Source organism: Branchiostoma lanceolatum, chromosome 10 (genome assembly GCF_035083965.1).
Source record: "Branchiostoma lanceolatum isolate klBraLanc5 chromosome 10, klBraLanc5.hap2, whole genome shotgun sequence".
Lineage (NCBI taxonomy): Eukaryota > Metazoa > Chordata > Leptocardii > Amphioxiformes > Branchiostomatidae > Branchiostoma > Branchiostoma lanceolatum.
Genome location: NC_089731.1, coordinates 2,258,945 through 2,275,605, shown reverse-complemented (window position 1 = coordinate 2,275,605; position 16,661 = coordinate 2,258,945). Strand labels below are relative to the sequence as shown.

The following is a 16,661-nucleotide window of genomic DNA, read 5'->3' as shown; positions in this document are numbered from 1 at the left end:
ACAAATTGGGTAGGGTTTCACAACTCAAGTTGTCTGGGTTACAACAGTTACTGTTTATCTTGGATTGCACGGTGTTCTGTGGCATGAGTGTGCATTTTTTGAGTCGTAAGTTATCCCATTTTATGGCCTTTTTTCTATTTTTCTGCCTCGTTTTATTTACTATTATATTGACATAGGAAGTAAATAAATGTCTTGGAAAATAGTTAGCTTGTTATAAGGTCACAAACAGCCAGATTTTCTGCATTTTGTTAAATCTTCTCAAGGAGGTTAGAAAGAGACAGCCTTAGTTTTCCATGTGGGAGTAGAATCAAGGTCTCTTTGTAACCTCCTTCAGTTGCTAAAATGCACTTGAAAAGCAAGAAGAGAAGGCTTCCTATATTTTCTTTATGGAGATACCATTAAGCAGTAAGTTTTCCTTATTCTGTTTTCCTTTTCCCAGGATTTTAGATTTGATGCAGGATGAACTGCACTGATAAATCTGTTCCATTTGTGATGCAGGTCAAGCAAAAGCTGGACACCCTTGGCTATAGTCGGCCCCCATCAGATTCAATACAATCACATACAATGACTTGTAATGAGGATCTGCTGTTCATGGCGACCTATGAGAAAGTAAGTAATGATGGATCACGTACAACGGCACAAGCAGGCCTCAGGATGGGCCACAACGCATTGGTGGCAAGTGCCATGACTGTTGGCTTTGGTCTGGGTGTTGTTCTTGTTGCTGGACTGCTCGGGTGCTGCTTATTAAGGTTTGTACATCACAAACACTTAATCACAATGCCAATGGCTAATATTTTGCTTAATTTCCTTTAATAATTTTCAACAAAAAATTCGTTGTTCTTCATTGTTGGTCCTGCTGATCTCAAATACATTTTGTACAGTAAACTACTTGCTTGCTTCACCTTAAGTCTTTTAAAGAAAAAGTCAGTCAATTCAATTTGACTTCTTGGTTATTGGTCATAATTTGCTGTGAAAAATTCTGCAAGTCAAGATGAAAATTGATGGGCAGGGGCAAAGTTTGCCCCTAGTGCACTCCTGTGTACCACAGTGACTGTAAGTTATAAAAGTGGTCGTCAAGCTATCTTCATTTTCCCCTCGGAATTTACATGTAGCATGATTTACATTGCAAACTAACAAATTAAATCAACCCAAAATGTCTCTTTACATATAGGGGGTCTTGACCTGAAACAAGCAACACATCATGAAGCTGGCTGTTCACTAGCTGGGAAGGGTTGCAGCCAGATGGGCAGGATGTCTACTAAGTCTTACATGCCTTTATGTACCGTCAGTCTGATTATATATTTGGCGACGCCTCAGGGGCGGAGGCATTTATTACAGTATTACGATCACTTTGAAAGAATTTCAGGAATTGCACGAATGCATTCCCCTGGGAATCGGTTTTGAGGTAGCCGTCGGCTGTGTAGTTTATGGAAGGAAATGAGAGGCCTTTGTAGATTTGTATTTGTGTAAAACACCATTTTGGCGAACTTGCTACTTAAGGCACAGAAACTGGCTATCATTTTTTGATTTTCAAATATGCTTCTCTGTTTCTAACAAGAGAGAACAATATTTACATTCCTCTTGTTCTGATAAGATTCAACTAGGAATACATTGAAATATCAAAGCTTGATTTTCGAATAAGTTCTTTTTTTGGCGACGCCTACAATAAAGGATTTTTTGTTTGGATATGTAGCTGATACATGTTCTTTTAGATGCTCTCTGAAGACTATAGCGAACACATAAAGGATAAAGGAAGGACGCGGATACAAGCAAGGTTTCTTTAACATTGGGCATAGTAGATGTTTTGTGTGAGAGTTTTTATTCCTTTGTGTTTCATTTGTTTTTATCAGCTACGGCCGCGTGGCGCGTTGGATACACCCGATCCCTCGATCTCGGAAGTTAAGCAACGCGCGGTCCGGACAGTGCTTGGATGGGGGACCAACCAAGGACGTCCGGATTGCTGTAGCCTTACGAAGCTTTCCACGAAATCGTCTTCCGGGAGGGACGTAAAACGGGGGTCCCGTGCTCGAGGAGGTGCCTCGAACACGTTAAACAGCCTCATTACCCTACACATTGGGTACCTGCCTGTGGCACTGGCTGCAAATACACCTGATATTATTATCCTGTGCGTTTGCGTCACCCTTCATTTTTTTTTTCTCTCTCTTTTTTTTTCTTTTCGGCTTTGCGACGATCCTGCATTCATTGTTTGTTTCTCCTGGGTTGATGTTATCAGCGCACACTCCTTTCTTCCACGATGACTCCAGTGAAGTCCTTATAGAACCAAGGGTGGCCGCGGCGTAGCTCACCTGCGGGCACAAAGAGAGAAATCATTCACTGCCGTTCGCCGAGGAACAAATTGATCTCCCTTTCTCTCTAGCTATCTATCTATATTCTATTCAAACCAGTAAACACAGGTTGAGAGTCTGAGATGATTGCTCAGTTATGAAGGTCAGCCTTTACAATGACCCAACATATGAATTATATGTTACCCAGGTCAACAAAAACGGCAAAATTTAGTGATCTAGCCAGCACCCGTCATTTTAGTCATTTGACAGAATTTATGCCACTCATGACGTCCAAAGATTTTGCATTATTCTGTTATCTTTAACGAGCAAAAATAGGTGTGTAAAGATAATGAGAGCTTGGAATTTTGCAACGAAAACTAGTAAATCTGCGTAGGTTTGCGGCAAAGCCGATTCAGATAATTTCTAACGCCCTCTGGCGACCGTAGAGACGACACACAGGCCAGTAGGTGGGGAAATTCCTGTCCCCATTACATTTCTGACCGGTCTCACCGGACTAACGTTTTTGTGACTATTTCCCCCACTCCCGTTCAGCGTCCGTTGTTGCAAGCAAAGAAGTCACATGCATAAAAGTCTGAAATACTTATATAGTTATCAGACTTTCTGTAATTTTGGTGAATATTATTAAACTTTCAAGCTCACACGCGCTTTCTTCCCTCGAAACATGATAAAGGACGTTTGATATTCCACCAATAACAGCGCCCGCCCGTGCGGTGGGAATAGGACAAAAATAATTATTTCCGGATCCGGTGATTTTTTTTCGTCAAACAAAATTCTGATCACGGAAAAATCCTGCAGGCTGGCTGTTGCCTGTGTGGGCTTACCGCTATGAGACATCGTGTTTCACGTTGTCTCATAGGCGGTGAGCCACCGAGTTTTGTGCCTTTATACGGATCGTTATTTCATCTCACCTCTTTACTCTAGCCAGTGAATTCCTTCTAAGGTTTTCAGGGTGGGCATGGCGTAGTTCACCTGCGGGAACAAAGAGAGAAAAGGGCATGAATAAATTGATGTCATCTACTGCCAATCACTCAAAAAAAAATCTGATTTGCCCTTTATTTTAATAAAAATCATCCTTACTTCACAAAGTCTTCAAAATTATTCAACGTTTGTTCTTTATTTGGGTTTATAAAATCATGAAAATTACATTCTGATTTGTATTATCTAATTAAATCGATCATCACTTAAGATATCCACATATCAAAAACAAGTATACAGGTTTAGATGAATATCCCTTTATGGTTTGTCGGGCCCCTAGGGACAGGCCTTCCAGCAGAGGAATATTTGCACAAGTTTTGCAACTAACATGTGTTAGATGACACAGTATGCAAGTGCCCCATAATAGAAAACCTCATTAGTAATGCAAATTTAGTCTCAATATGTATAATTTGCACTTCATCATTTATATCAATTTTTCGTGGAGATGAAAATATACATGACTCAGTCATCCTCAATACTTCATTGATCACTCAAGCATATGATTTACGTCACTAGCTAGTTGCATATTGGACCAAAGTTTACGAAACTTATACTGATCGAAGTAATCAACAGAGCTAACTAGAAAAAACTGCTACATGGGCACCATAACAAAAGAAGACTTACAACAAGAAGAAAATGACAACGACTATAACCCACTTACCTAATACAGAACATCAAAGTAAGGCCCTTATAAACAAATGAATGCATAATACAAAATACAACCAATCATAGACGAGTACAAGTTCACCTCCGGTGCCTTAAAAAAACACGGACAGCTAAGCAACAATCGCCATACAATCGGTACAAAGAAAACAAAACATATGCTAGGGAATATTGAAAATACTGATTCAATAAAAACAACAAATCATTGGTATCACCTCGCGTATCATGACGTCGAACAACAAGAAGACAATGTCCTAAACGACCAAATTCTGTCACCGCAACTCTGTCGACATTAGTATGTTTACAATATAACCACTGGATTTGACTGATAACATATAAAAATATCCGGGTCACGGTTTTACTTACTTACCATGGTCGAAAAACCTTTCTACGCTTTGCAGCTCACGACCATCGACTAAAGGACATTCCTTTTTAATCTTGCACACTTGAAAAAAAACAGACGCCCGGGGGACAGGGTCCCCTAGCGCCATTCCTGGCCGTCCAGTGCCGCCCGTATACAGCGCTAGCATGCCTTTCTAATCGTAATACTACAGCGAACCCACAAAAAAATCCTACAAACACCGAAAACTAGCGAAAATTTAAAGAAAGTCCATATAAATAGCACTGACTAGTATAAAACCAACAGATTCAGAATGCAGCAGACCAAGTAGTAAAGCGCTACTTCTAACTACCCTTGTGCAACGTTATTCTACGGTAGTCCGCAACAAGACGAAGACATTTATACCTGGTACCCCACGATCACAAGAACCCAGAACTGTTCTGGGCGGAAATCATTGTTGACATTATAAAAAACGGTGACAAATTGTCTACTCGTTGATCATCATTCTACATGTAACGTACGTAGTGACACATTGAGATGTCCGCCACAACAATGAATAGCCAAGAACGAGTTGATATAACAAATTCAAAAATTCGTCAAGTGTACAACATCTTAACAAGGTACTAATATTTGTGGCAATTATCAAAATAACCAAACGAATTCCTGAACTACAACGTTAGCAGGATAGAATACGTGAAAAGCAATGTACACTTTAGCCAGTTGTCAAAACAACGTCTAGGCATCTCATTCACTAGCTCACATATTAAATCATATCCAGTTGTTTGAGTAACTGCTTTTTTGGCGTATCTTATTACCTGGGTGTCTAATCTTCATCGACAGCTCACACATGAGGCATGATTACGGAAACACATATCAGCTTTAACAAAACTCGTCAACAAAGAGAAAATTTAGACTTCTCGGCAGTAACAAAATTGGTAAAAGAAACACCGGAGCAGACAAATACGAGAACAAATACAAGGAGGTTAAGGACAGAAACGTACACTCTAAGTTGGCATCAAGTCTACCGTGCTTCGGTCTGGCTCTCGTCGGGGCAGAGGCGGCTTTTCGCCGCCTGGTGCTTTTGCATTCACGCGGCAGAAGTTGGCCAACTCCTACCGAGTAAAAAAAAAACACCGGGTGCAAAGGACAATAAACCTGGCAACAGAGAGTTCCGTATGCCACGAAGAAAGCTCGCCCGAAGATAGCCCTGGGCCTATAAACATAGCGAAATCCGAGGGGCCTGCATGGTAGAGGCTAAAATCAAACCACTGAGCCCATCTTGGTATTTCATAGTTTTCATTTCGTAAAATTTAGTGCAAAGTACAAGTAAATTTTCAAGTTGCTGTCTATTATCAAGTGTAAGAAACTTCGACAGAAACACATTTAACGTATGAAAAGTTTTCAAGAACTTACCTTGAAAGAATTCCGGGTCTCCGTGACTCAACACAAGCCCGTAAAGTTTCCCCGTCGTGTTAGACTATTCCTGGCGGCGGGCCCCGGTATGCGGTCCTGCTATTGTCGCCGGGTGCCCCGGTCCGCAATCCCCGCTGCACGGCGCGCCCTTGCCCCGGAGCTGACCTGACGGTGTACTGTATGTAACGCTAGCCTCGAAGGTTATGAAACGCTGAGGGCGGGGACTGTGGCGAGGTTTTTATAACAGAGTGTGCAATTTATCAAGTGGGAGGGATTATGTAATTAGATCACACGACTGATTGGTTAAAACGTGAGATTAGATTTCAATATTTAGATCAGAACCCTGAAATCCCTGAAGTCAGCTAATATCAAGACCACCGGCTGGTCCCCATATGATGAAACTAGGTCAACATTGTTTTAATTACATAGTTGACCTCGGTTGACCTCAGTTGGGGTGCTAGTAGTGAGACCAAAATGTCCTTGGTGAGACACTGACAGTTTGTATTTGCACTTCTCTATCAAAAGTATGAGTATATATTAAATGACTACAATCTATGAAGGTCTATATATAGGTCTGCAATATCTATATCTATCTATCTATCTACCTATCTATCTCTCTCTCTCAAAACAAAAAGGTATATATATCATGGGTCACTAGTGATTTACAACTTGTTCCTTGGGCCCTCTATTATAAGGGGCTGTCCACAAATAGCGCTTCAAGTGCCTGACCAACCTTTGCCCGTCGTGCGTGGGAAACTAAAAGATCCAAAGATTGTAAAATGTTGGAGCCTTAGATTTTGGAAAACTTTCGACATTGGTACAAATTTGTCATAAAAGATAAATATCATAACACTGTTTGCATTTGCAATAGATTCTCGATAACTACTTGCAATTGTAACGCAATCTCCCACTGACAGAGGCTCATATGGCGATTAAATCAGACTAGTATACTATAAATGAGGGCCTGCATGCCCTTTTTCGTAAGACGTTATTCAGCCTTTTTCGTGTTCGTAATCCGTAGGCAGTCGCCCCAAATCAACGTAATTCGTAATCAGTACATAAGCCGTAATGCGTAATTGGTCGCTTTCTTTCTACGTAAACCGTAAGTTACCTTTATGCAACGTAAAGCGTAATCCATAAATTGCTGGTTAAGCGTAGGCTGATTTCAAAATGGTCCAATCCACAAGCGAGCGCCTCCCATCATTATGTCCGCGATGAATTCTATCAAAATTCCCCTAAGTATACTGTGGTACGCAGAGCATCGTGCTGAAAGGCCGCGAACCCAAGCAAAGCATGAGCTCAGCAAAGAACACCCTGGGTGCGATACCCTCACTCTCGATCGATGACGTGTGACTACATCTACGTATACCCCGAGGTCTTACGATGGCCCCTCTATGATGCACGTACATCTAGTATTTGTTTACCCTATGTGCAAAAATAACAATCAGTTGCACCATCGAAAATCACAGTACACTATCTACTTCACTCAAGAGCAGGCTGGAATGTTAATTCATGGCCACTCCCATGTCAGAGGTGACTCACAATTAGCTCCAGAGCGACCAGACTGGTTCGACTTCATTTCATGCAGGAGTAATACCGCGTGGCGGATCATCGCTAAGATATCTCTAACATTGTCATCCGATTTGTGCCTCACAGGTGGGAATACATTTATTGTACGAATTCTAGATCTCTCAAGAATGTTTGGATTGCGACATAGAAATTTATTTATATATACATATTAAAAGTTACTATTTTTCATACAAGAAGGCATGTGCTGCCATTGCTGCTAACTCTGTTTGAAAAGACCAGACAAGTTTTTAACAGGCTTTCTCGCACTGAATGCTTCTTCTGTTTTCAGTTGCCACACGTTATGCTCAAAAGTTACGAAAAAGTCGTTCCGAAAGTTATTTATTCGGGTGGAAAAATACGTATACGTGTCGAGGTGGGGTAGGAATGGGGTGGGGTAATTGGTTTGGTACGTAATGGACGTGACCAGATTATCAATTGCAGTCACTGTCAGTGCAATTGTTATATCGATTTGGTTAAAAGTTGCCGCACAAATCTAGTGTCTTTTACAAAAGCGCACGTCAGGATACCATGTTGTCATTGGACGAGCCATGACATTGTGCAATGAGACTGTACTTCCTTCAAATACGCTGAAATGGAGTTAGGAGTACTTCAATGTATGTGATAGCACAGGTCCCTCTATAACGTCACATTACTATTTCTAAGTACACGAAAATAGAAATTTCCACCATAAAAGGTCTTCATTCATAAGCAAGCTGTGGTGTTTATCGGGCTCAAATGTGGCTTCCCATGTCAGATGTGACGTGAAAGTTCGTAGTTCAATAGTGCTACGTATTATAAGTAAACAAACAGGTTAAACTTCATTTGATACAGAAGTCATTGCGTGTGACCTCACGCCAGTCTAGACTTCGTCATTATCACCCATGCGTTTAATGCAAATGCTAAATTAAGGTGCTTTTCAAGTCATCTCCATGATGCTAAAAATCGCTTGCTTTGACGAAGCTAAGAGTTCAGCCTCTAGGTGTGTGAGTTTTGACTCAGAATTTAGAGTAGGGCGTAGAGAGGCTGACTAAATTTAGCGTCATATGTAGCTCCGGAATTTGGCGTTTAGCGTTCTCGAGACGCCCCCATGCAGGCCGCTCTCAAGGAGGTCCTACACAAACCTGGGTTTCAGGGTAGAACTATAGAGGAATATTATTCTCATATAATTCCACAAGAACAATATTGAACCAACACTGGAACTATAGCTTATTATCTGTGACCAGTTACCCCGCCCCATGGAACTACAGTAGCTGTCAGCTCTGTGCAGGCCTATCTCTTGTGGGTTTGGCATCTGTATCAGGATAAGGAGGTTCTTACTAATGTACCATGTAATTAGGAAAACATTCAGCCTCACATGGGGGACATGCCAGCAGTTACTGTTACAGTATATTTACTTCACTTATACTGCATTAATACATTTGTACATGCTATACCTCTCTTTGCTGAGAAAGAATCTCAAATGCAAACTTAGTCAACATTACATCATAAGTTGGTGTTTTGTAACTCCTTCAGTGGTTGAGGACAAATGTGTAAGCTTTTCACTAGGAAGGATCAGTGTCCCCCAGGGGGTGACCTAGATACCACAGGCAGGTTGGAAGGCTGCATGGGCTGCATGTGTGCTGTTTAAAACAGCTAGAAGAATTTTTATGGAGTTTTTTGCTATTTTTCCTTCCTTGATCATCACAAAAACTTGTGTATGGGGAAGGTACCTACATGTACATGTACTAACACACACACACACACACACACACATGCAGGGAGAGGTGGAAAAAAAATCAAATTCCACCTCCTTGCTGAGAAGGTTAATCAACAACAGGTGTAGACCAGTTAGCATTACACTACTATACAGTGTGGTCAGTCTGTATAGATTATGATGTAGATACTGTAGACTAATAAACTCCAATTTAAAAAGGCATGTTTTGATAAGAGGTATAAAATAGTTCAACTCATGATCAAGGCAACCATTAGTAGAGTCAAGTATTTGTAGCATAACAATGGTCCCCAGGACCCCTATCATGTCATCTTCCTTGGCTCTGATTAAGGTCAGCAATGCCAGTTTCTTTTTTTTAAGTTTCAAAGCACTGTACATGTACTCCAATCAGATTGGAATGGCTCATAAAGTGAACTTGAAAGAAAGTTTTCTGTGCAAGTAGTATTGAAGTACTAAATAGATAAGCACATTACATAAAACCACAAGTCAATTACTCACAACTCACAACAAAAACACCATTAGAAATTTAGAAATAGTACAGCAACATCAGCACAATAATCAAGAGATTGCCAACAAATGTAGTATTCCAGTAGGTTGAATGAAAAACAAGATTTCAAAATGTTAGTCTTTATAGCGAATGGGACATTTATCAAATAGGAAATTAAAAAAAGCGACGAGAAATCCCTTTACGATCCTTTACCCATACTATTTTGCAAGCAGATCAGAAACTCACACATACACACACACACACACACATAGATATGACCAAGAACTGACATTCATAAAATAATCAGGCGAGTGTGGGTATCTGTGCTTCATGGTGTTTTCACCATAAGACTGTATACATGTATCTGTATACAAAGCCATTTGAAGGAAAATGCTCCTCATGCAGCCACTACCTGTGATATAGACCAAGAACACACAGTTAGGGCAGGGACCAACAAGCCTATATCTGGTGACCTGTGAAACCATGTGATACGACTAACTAGTAGAGTACCATGACAGACCACCTGACATGCATGTCACATGGTCTGTCATGGTACTCCACTAGTTAGTCAATTGGGGTTGAGGTAGCAGAACACAGTTTCCGGCCTATGGGGATTTCTATAGTTAAGGGCCCCAAGGTGACTAGCTTCGACGCGGTAAAAAATATAGCGCGGTGCACTTGAGAAATACGAAAAACGAATATGTTTGAGTTTAGGGTACAACCTACAAATAAATAAAAAACCGAAAAATCCTGTCGGCGTATCGGCTCCTCACGCCCACTTTGAAACAGCGCTCTGCGAGAGGTCACTGAACTGCACCGACTGACCCTGTGAGGCGGTTGCACAAGATGGCGCATTTATACACAAAGCGGAAAAGGCCCACTATCCAAATCCTACGGTCTACGAGCCGACATATTTCTACACCACACAGCACAGTTTACACATGGATGCCTCTCACATGTAGCTTTCTACCCAGTCTTCGAGAGTTTCGGCCGCACTATTTTCTAGGCCGCGTCATAGACCCCGGGGATCGCGGATTAAAACTGTGTTCTGCGACCTTGAACCAACTTGACCTTGGGTTTTCTTTCGATCATACAACAGAACTAGTCAAGATGTAAAACTCTGCCAATTTTTTCACCACACTTTCAAACGGTTGCTGAGATATCGCCAACTTTGCACTTCGGCACCTAGCATTGGGGCAGGCCCCGTACAAGGCCTATAGGAGGGCCATTTGTTGGGCTCATTATACGGCCAAATTCACACTTCTGTCTGCTTTTTTCTGATTTAAGTGATCGGCAGTTCATGTTGTAACGTTCTGTGTAGGTTTTTGTTAGGAATAGGGATAGTTACGGCAGAAAAAGGGGGGGGGGTGAGCGGCGTTGGCGCCTATGGCACTTTTACACTAAGTCCCATAGTAAAGCATAGGGAGCGGTCATAGCGACCGTTGCCATGGCAACGAAGGTCTGGAAGTTAAAGAAACGGGTGCATTTCAAGCGGGTGTACGTCAGTACCTGACATATTAATCAAATTTAACCGAATATAAGGTTCTTGCCCATTCCTGGCCAATTCCCGTCATGGTTGAAGGTAGCAGAACACAGTTTCCGGCCTATGGGGATTTCTATAGTTAAGGGCCCCAAGGTGACTAGCTTCGACGCGGTAAAAAATATAGCGCGGTGCACTTGAGAAATACGAAAAACGAATATGTTTGAGTTTAGGGTACAACCTACAAATAAATAAAAAACCGAAAAATCCTTTCGGCGTATCGGCTCCTCACGCCCACTTTGAAACAGCGCTCTGCGAGAGGTCACTGAACTGCACCGACTGACCCCGTGAGGCGGTTGCACAAGATGGCGCATTTATACACAAAGCGGAAAAGGCCCACTATCCAAATCCTACGGTCTACGAGCCGACATATTTCTACACCACACAGCACAGTTTACACATGGATGCCTCTCACATGTAGCTTTCTACCCAGTCTTTGAGAGTTTTGGCCGCACTATTTTCTAGGCCGCGTCATAGACCCCGGGGGTCGCGGATTAAAACTGTGTTCTGCGACCTTGAAGTCCCACATTTGTTAGCTCTACTGGGGGGAGGGGGGCTTGGTTATTTTTATGTTGTGTTTGATGTGGATTACATGTAGTTTGGTTTATACTTAAAATGAGATTATTGGTCATTATTTGATTTATTCTGAAACTGCACTGCATCTAAACATGGTCAGCAAAATGACCTGTAAACAAGCTTCATTAATGTCCTATCTGTTTTAGAACTTGGCCACAAAGGCAGTTCTCTTTCCATCATTTATCCCATGGTCTCAAAATGATACATACAGACTTTTGAACTGTGAATTACTAAAGTGTTCTGAATTACTAAAAGTGTTATTTTTTTCATTGGAGTATACTGGTTTAACTGTTTGAGTTGAGAGCATTGTGTGTGTTCTTTTCAAAAATCTAAAAAATGTGATTCTTATTCCCATTTTCCCAACTGTTTTGTATAAACTTTGACTTTCAATTTCAATGCAATGATTGCTTAACTACTGTTGTTATTACTATTGATGCTTGTATTTTCTGCCTTTGTGCCTGTTATTCTTTAAAGATTTGATTCGTATTGACAAGGAGTTTTTTTTTAAACCTCCTTGGTTTTGATACTGAAAAGTTGTTCTTGTGTGGCTGTAAGATAACCATGTTCTCATGTGAATCAAATTAAAACAATAGTAGCACTATAGTCACATAATAGAAGATTCATTGGTGATTTTACAGACAGCCAATCTGAAAGTCTAAAACCAAGATAGCTCATATTTACCATAACAGGTGCCTCATGATACTGTAAAAACAAGGGGTAAGCTAAAATTTTAGAAATGGTTTTAACTTCGTGCTGAAGAGTTCACCACAAAAAACAGCAAACATAAAACCACAGCAAACATTTCTGCATATTAAATACAGTAGTACATGTGTATGGGGGAGGGGGGGGACAAGTAAAGTACTATGCAGAGTAGGAAAAAAAGCCTACCTATGATTTTCCTGCCTGATTTTCCCTGTTGCCAAATGTTTTCCTCAGGACTGAAGTTACTGTAAATGCATTTAAAGTTCGTGTGGTGTTTATTTCTCACGGTAGGGAGATAATGGAGTGTTCGCAGTGGTTTTTAAGTTCTGCTAGAAACAATGATAGCTGTGCAGTATACATGTAGGTGGGCAAAAAGTTTTTTGGTGGTTTTGAGGTCGCACTGAAAGGTCACCACGAAAATTCCAAACTTGAAACCACTGCAAACATTTCTGCAACTACATACAGTAGTGAGAAAATGAAGACATGTTCGCAGTGGTTCGCAAGTTTGGAGTTTTCGCAGTGACCTTTCAGTGTGACCTCAAAACCACCAAAAAACTTTTTGCCCACCTACATGTATACTGTAGAGCTATCAGTTTCAAGCCTGAACTTTAGAGGCATGTTAGACCAAGGGGCATGTTGGACCAAGAAGTTCAACTACATGTAAGAGCTCCTTAGTTGAACCTGCTAAAGAACGGCTTAATTGTGTGGGCTTTGGGACCTGCTTGGATTTCATGTTAGAGATAGAGACAGGGCTGGGTTATCGGGCTAGATTTGTCGCAATAGTGCACAAGACATTGTCAGAGAAATCAAGTACAAATAGTGAAGACAAACTAGTGTTAAGATATAGTAGCATGCCTAGTCCAGTGGACTTTAACATTCAGCAAACTGAAGCAGCCTATTGGTTACAGAGACAGCTGGAAGAAGGTTTTAGATAACCTTGCTTTTGGACCAAGAAGCTGAGATTAGAATCTCATCTTTGTTTCTCTCCTGGCATGCATGCTACTGAACCTGTAGAATCTGTCTTCTCTGTCAGGTCCAGTGGAAGAATAAGCCCTACAGGGAGCTTAACAGGTTAAAGATCACTTTTACTTTTCACTTTCTGGAGAAGGTTTGTAATAATCATTTGTTGTTTCAGAAGCTAATTCAGCTCTGCTGTGATTACATGTGCTATATGATCCAGTCTGCCTGCAAGTGGCTGTAACTAATTAGACCTGACAGGGTGGCTGAAGCAGTGACAGTGTAATTAGACTGACTTCCTACTTATCCCCTTTATCCCTGGTGAGACTGTTAAGGCCATGTCTTTATTGAAACCTGAATGAATAATCATACTGTCTTAAGAGCCCCCAAAATATGTTTTTCTATTCCCAAGAAACATCAAACATCCCTTTCCTTTTCAATGTACATGTACATCTGTGCTCTTTGGGAGGGAGGACATATCAGGGTCCTCCTAGAGCATGGATAATTGATCTTCTACACATAATTAGTCCCATAGATAAGGCTTGGAGGCCTGTTTTCCAGCCAGGTTCTCTTCCTAGAGTGATTGATTAGGAGGAACTATACAGATCCTATACTGGATGTTGTGCCTTAACTGGCGTTGAGGAACTAGGTTGAATGTAGTTCCTCTAAAACAAACACCAGAAGGCCTCAGGCAGGGCAAAAAGGCTCCGTCAACTATGGGAACTAGTTCCTCCTTTTCTGGAACTGGTTCTCCTGGTGTTCATCTATAGTTGAACCCTGAAACCCAGGTTTCCGCACACCCCTTGCCATATTTTGTACCTCTTCTTAAAATGTTTGGTGTCTATGCAAGGAAATATTTATGAGGGCCTGCATGGGGGAGTAGTGATTATGAATTACGCAACATTTTCGCCGCCGATTACGATTACGTTGAAGTCTCAGAGCTGATTACGAATTACGTTAAATCATGAGGCTTTCGAACCGGCTTAAAGACTTTACAAAGCTTCAACTATCTAGTTCTGCGTCAAAACTATTGATATTATGTTGAATACCTACTTTTGAGGACACTGTCATAATCACTACTCCCCCATGCAGGCCCTCATAAATATTTCCTTGCATAGACACCAAACATTTTAAGAAGAGGTACAAAATATGGCAAGGGGTGTGCGGCAAGTTTGCCCCCTTTCTCCACTTCTGTACGCAATCTCACTCGAGCCGTTTGCGGCGACAGTGCGCAAAGACACAGAGGTGCACGGAGTCAAACTGCCCGGTGGCTATGAAGCCATTGAGACGATAACTTTGCCTTCCTAGCCTCCTTGCAGGCTCTGAGGCGGCTTTTTTGGGGGCTAAATAATACACTTTTTGCAGCCAGCCCGTAACTATCAGCCACCCCGTAACTATCAGCCGCCTAGAGCCTGCGCTATTTCGGTGCGTCAAAGCGAAATCAAAATCACGTTAGGGCGATTAATCTAGGCGGCTGATAGTTACGGGGTGGCTGATAGTTACGGGCTGGCTGCAAAAAGTGTATTATTTAGCCCCCCAAAAAGCCGCTTCAGAGCCTGCATAGACTACGACCTCTTGTCGTGTTAGGCTATCGTTGTAATGTCTCTCCTTTATGGCCTTATGTCATTTTGATGTGTCAAGTTGGCAGGAGTGGGTTGGTGGGAGCACGCGGATAAGTAACCTGTCGTGTTTAGCTTGACTTGTCCTTTTTCTGTCGTCCTTCCTTTGTCTGAGCTGATTGTTAGTAACGTTGAAAAGTTGAAAAAAAATCAAAATAGTTAAATAGTTGAATAAGCACTTGCTGTCTTGTCTAGTCTTTCTTTCATTTTGATTATGTTATACCCCAATTAAAACGGGTTAGATAAGCACTTGTCTGTCTTGTCTAGCCTTTCTTCTTTTTGATTTTGTTACACCCCAATTAAAAACGGGTTTGGTCTCAAGTGTCAGTATTCTGGAGGAGACAGTACTAGGTACATAATAAACCCTGATTTGTTTTCTTAAGTGAGCGAGGATACAAAAACTTATTCAACATTCTTGCACAAAGAAAACAAATAAAACTTACACGTCCATTATTCGTTAAAGGCAAGAATTTCTGTGGAATATCATACAACACTAGCAAAGGACTACCATTTTCTTTTAAAGACACAATACGGTGAATCAAGTCGAAAAAAACGACCATCACACCAAAAGTGGCGTGCGGAGTCCAGGGGTTAGCAGCCCTGTCTCTAGATCAAAAAGTTCGAATCCCGGCTGTGTCGATCACCCGACATGCACACTACTGGAAAGGGTCGAAGTCTTCTGTTCTTTGTGCTTATCGAAACGAGCTTGGGGGAATTTGCCCGTAAAAAGAACGTGTTAATACTATACATAACGTTTTCTTTGTCACGACCAGTGAAATGATAGCTCTACATTGAGCTCAACTTGCTGGTTAGAGATCACTTTCTAGTTCCCATTGCATGTAAAATGACAGGGATCGTGTGGCTTTACGGCAGGGTGTTCGACCCAGAACCAACTGGTCCCGGGTTCAAATCCCCCTGACGTCACCGATGTTGTGCCCTTGGGAAAGGCACTTTACACGGCTTTCCTCACTCCAACCAGGTGTAAAATGGGTGTATTGTTCAATGTACGTGACACATGATGAAAAACTTGAGTGCAGTGCCACATCGTCCTTGTCTGTTAAAAGGCGAAGTAAAAAAAAGATGAAAAAAGGGCCGAAAAAGATAACACAATCAAGCATGCTTCAAATAAGGGCCATGTGTAAAAGCTTTTCGTTTGCTTTAGATTTCAAACCACAATTGATTTACCGTAACAACATGCGTCGCCTTGGTGATTTTTAAGTCACCATTACTTGTTAGTTGTTGCATTACATTTCTGATATGACATGCAACTTTTTATGTCAATCAATATTTGTGTCAGCATTGCATATTCCTACTATCAAAGAGTGTGACTATTGTACAAGGATCTACAGTTACTATGGATTCAAGTTAAGTTTCCAATTGACCGGCCGAACACCATATTGAACATATAGAATCTCCAGACCTGTCCTACAATGTATTTCGAACAACTCGATCAAGAACCACCGTTAGTAGGACAGAAATGGTCTGCATTAAGCAAGGTGTGCATATATGTGACAGGTTTCCCACTGTATTGGCTGCACGTATGCTCAGGAAAAAAACGAAATGGATAAAGAAAACAGCTTGGGAACTCAAGGGGAAGGAGCTTGTACCAGTGGTCATGCCAACTATATACAGTACATGTACTACAAAGTCTGCTAGTGCAGAGTTCCATCATTCTCTTCCATACTTTTGTGTGATACTTATTAACTTAAGAATAAAAAGGGAAATTATAAAAGGGCATTTTAAATATATGCTTTGTGTGATGTTTAACTATGCTGTAAGTTGAGATTGGGTGATCCTATTGAC

At 41.3% G+C, this 16,661-nt stretch overlaps 2 protein-coding genes and 1 long non-coding RNA gene across 3 annotated transcripts in view; 1 reads left to right on the top strand and 2 right to left on the bottom strand.

Moving 5' to 3' along the window:
- Positions 1–16,661, top strand: part of LOC136444123 (U6 snRNA-associated Sm-like protein LSm4) — a 178,407-nt gene that overhangs the window by 119,658 nt on the left and 42,088 nt on the right. The window lies entirely within an intron of this gene.
- The window catches only part of LOC136443976 (ATP-dependent DNA/RNA helicase DHX36-like), a gene marked incomplete at its 5' end in the record, with an annotated part of 70,427 nt that overhangs the window by 17,626 nt on the left and 36,140 nt on the right, over positions 1–16,661 (bottom strand). The window lies entirely within an intron of this gene.
- On the bottom strand, positions 2,154–6,283 carry LOC136443589 (uncharacterized). Its single transcript, XR_010757176.1, has 3 exons — positions 5,698–6,283; positions 3,215–3,275; positions 2,154–2,306 (listed from the first exon to the last, which is right to left on the bottom strand). It is a non-coding gene; the product is annotated as an uncharacterized lncRNA (long non-coding RNA).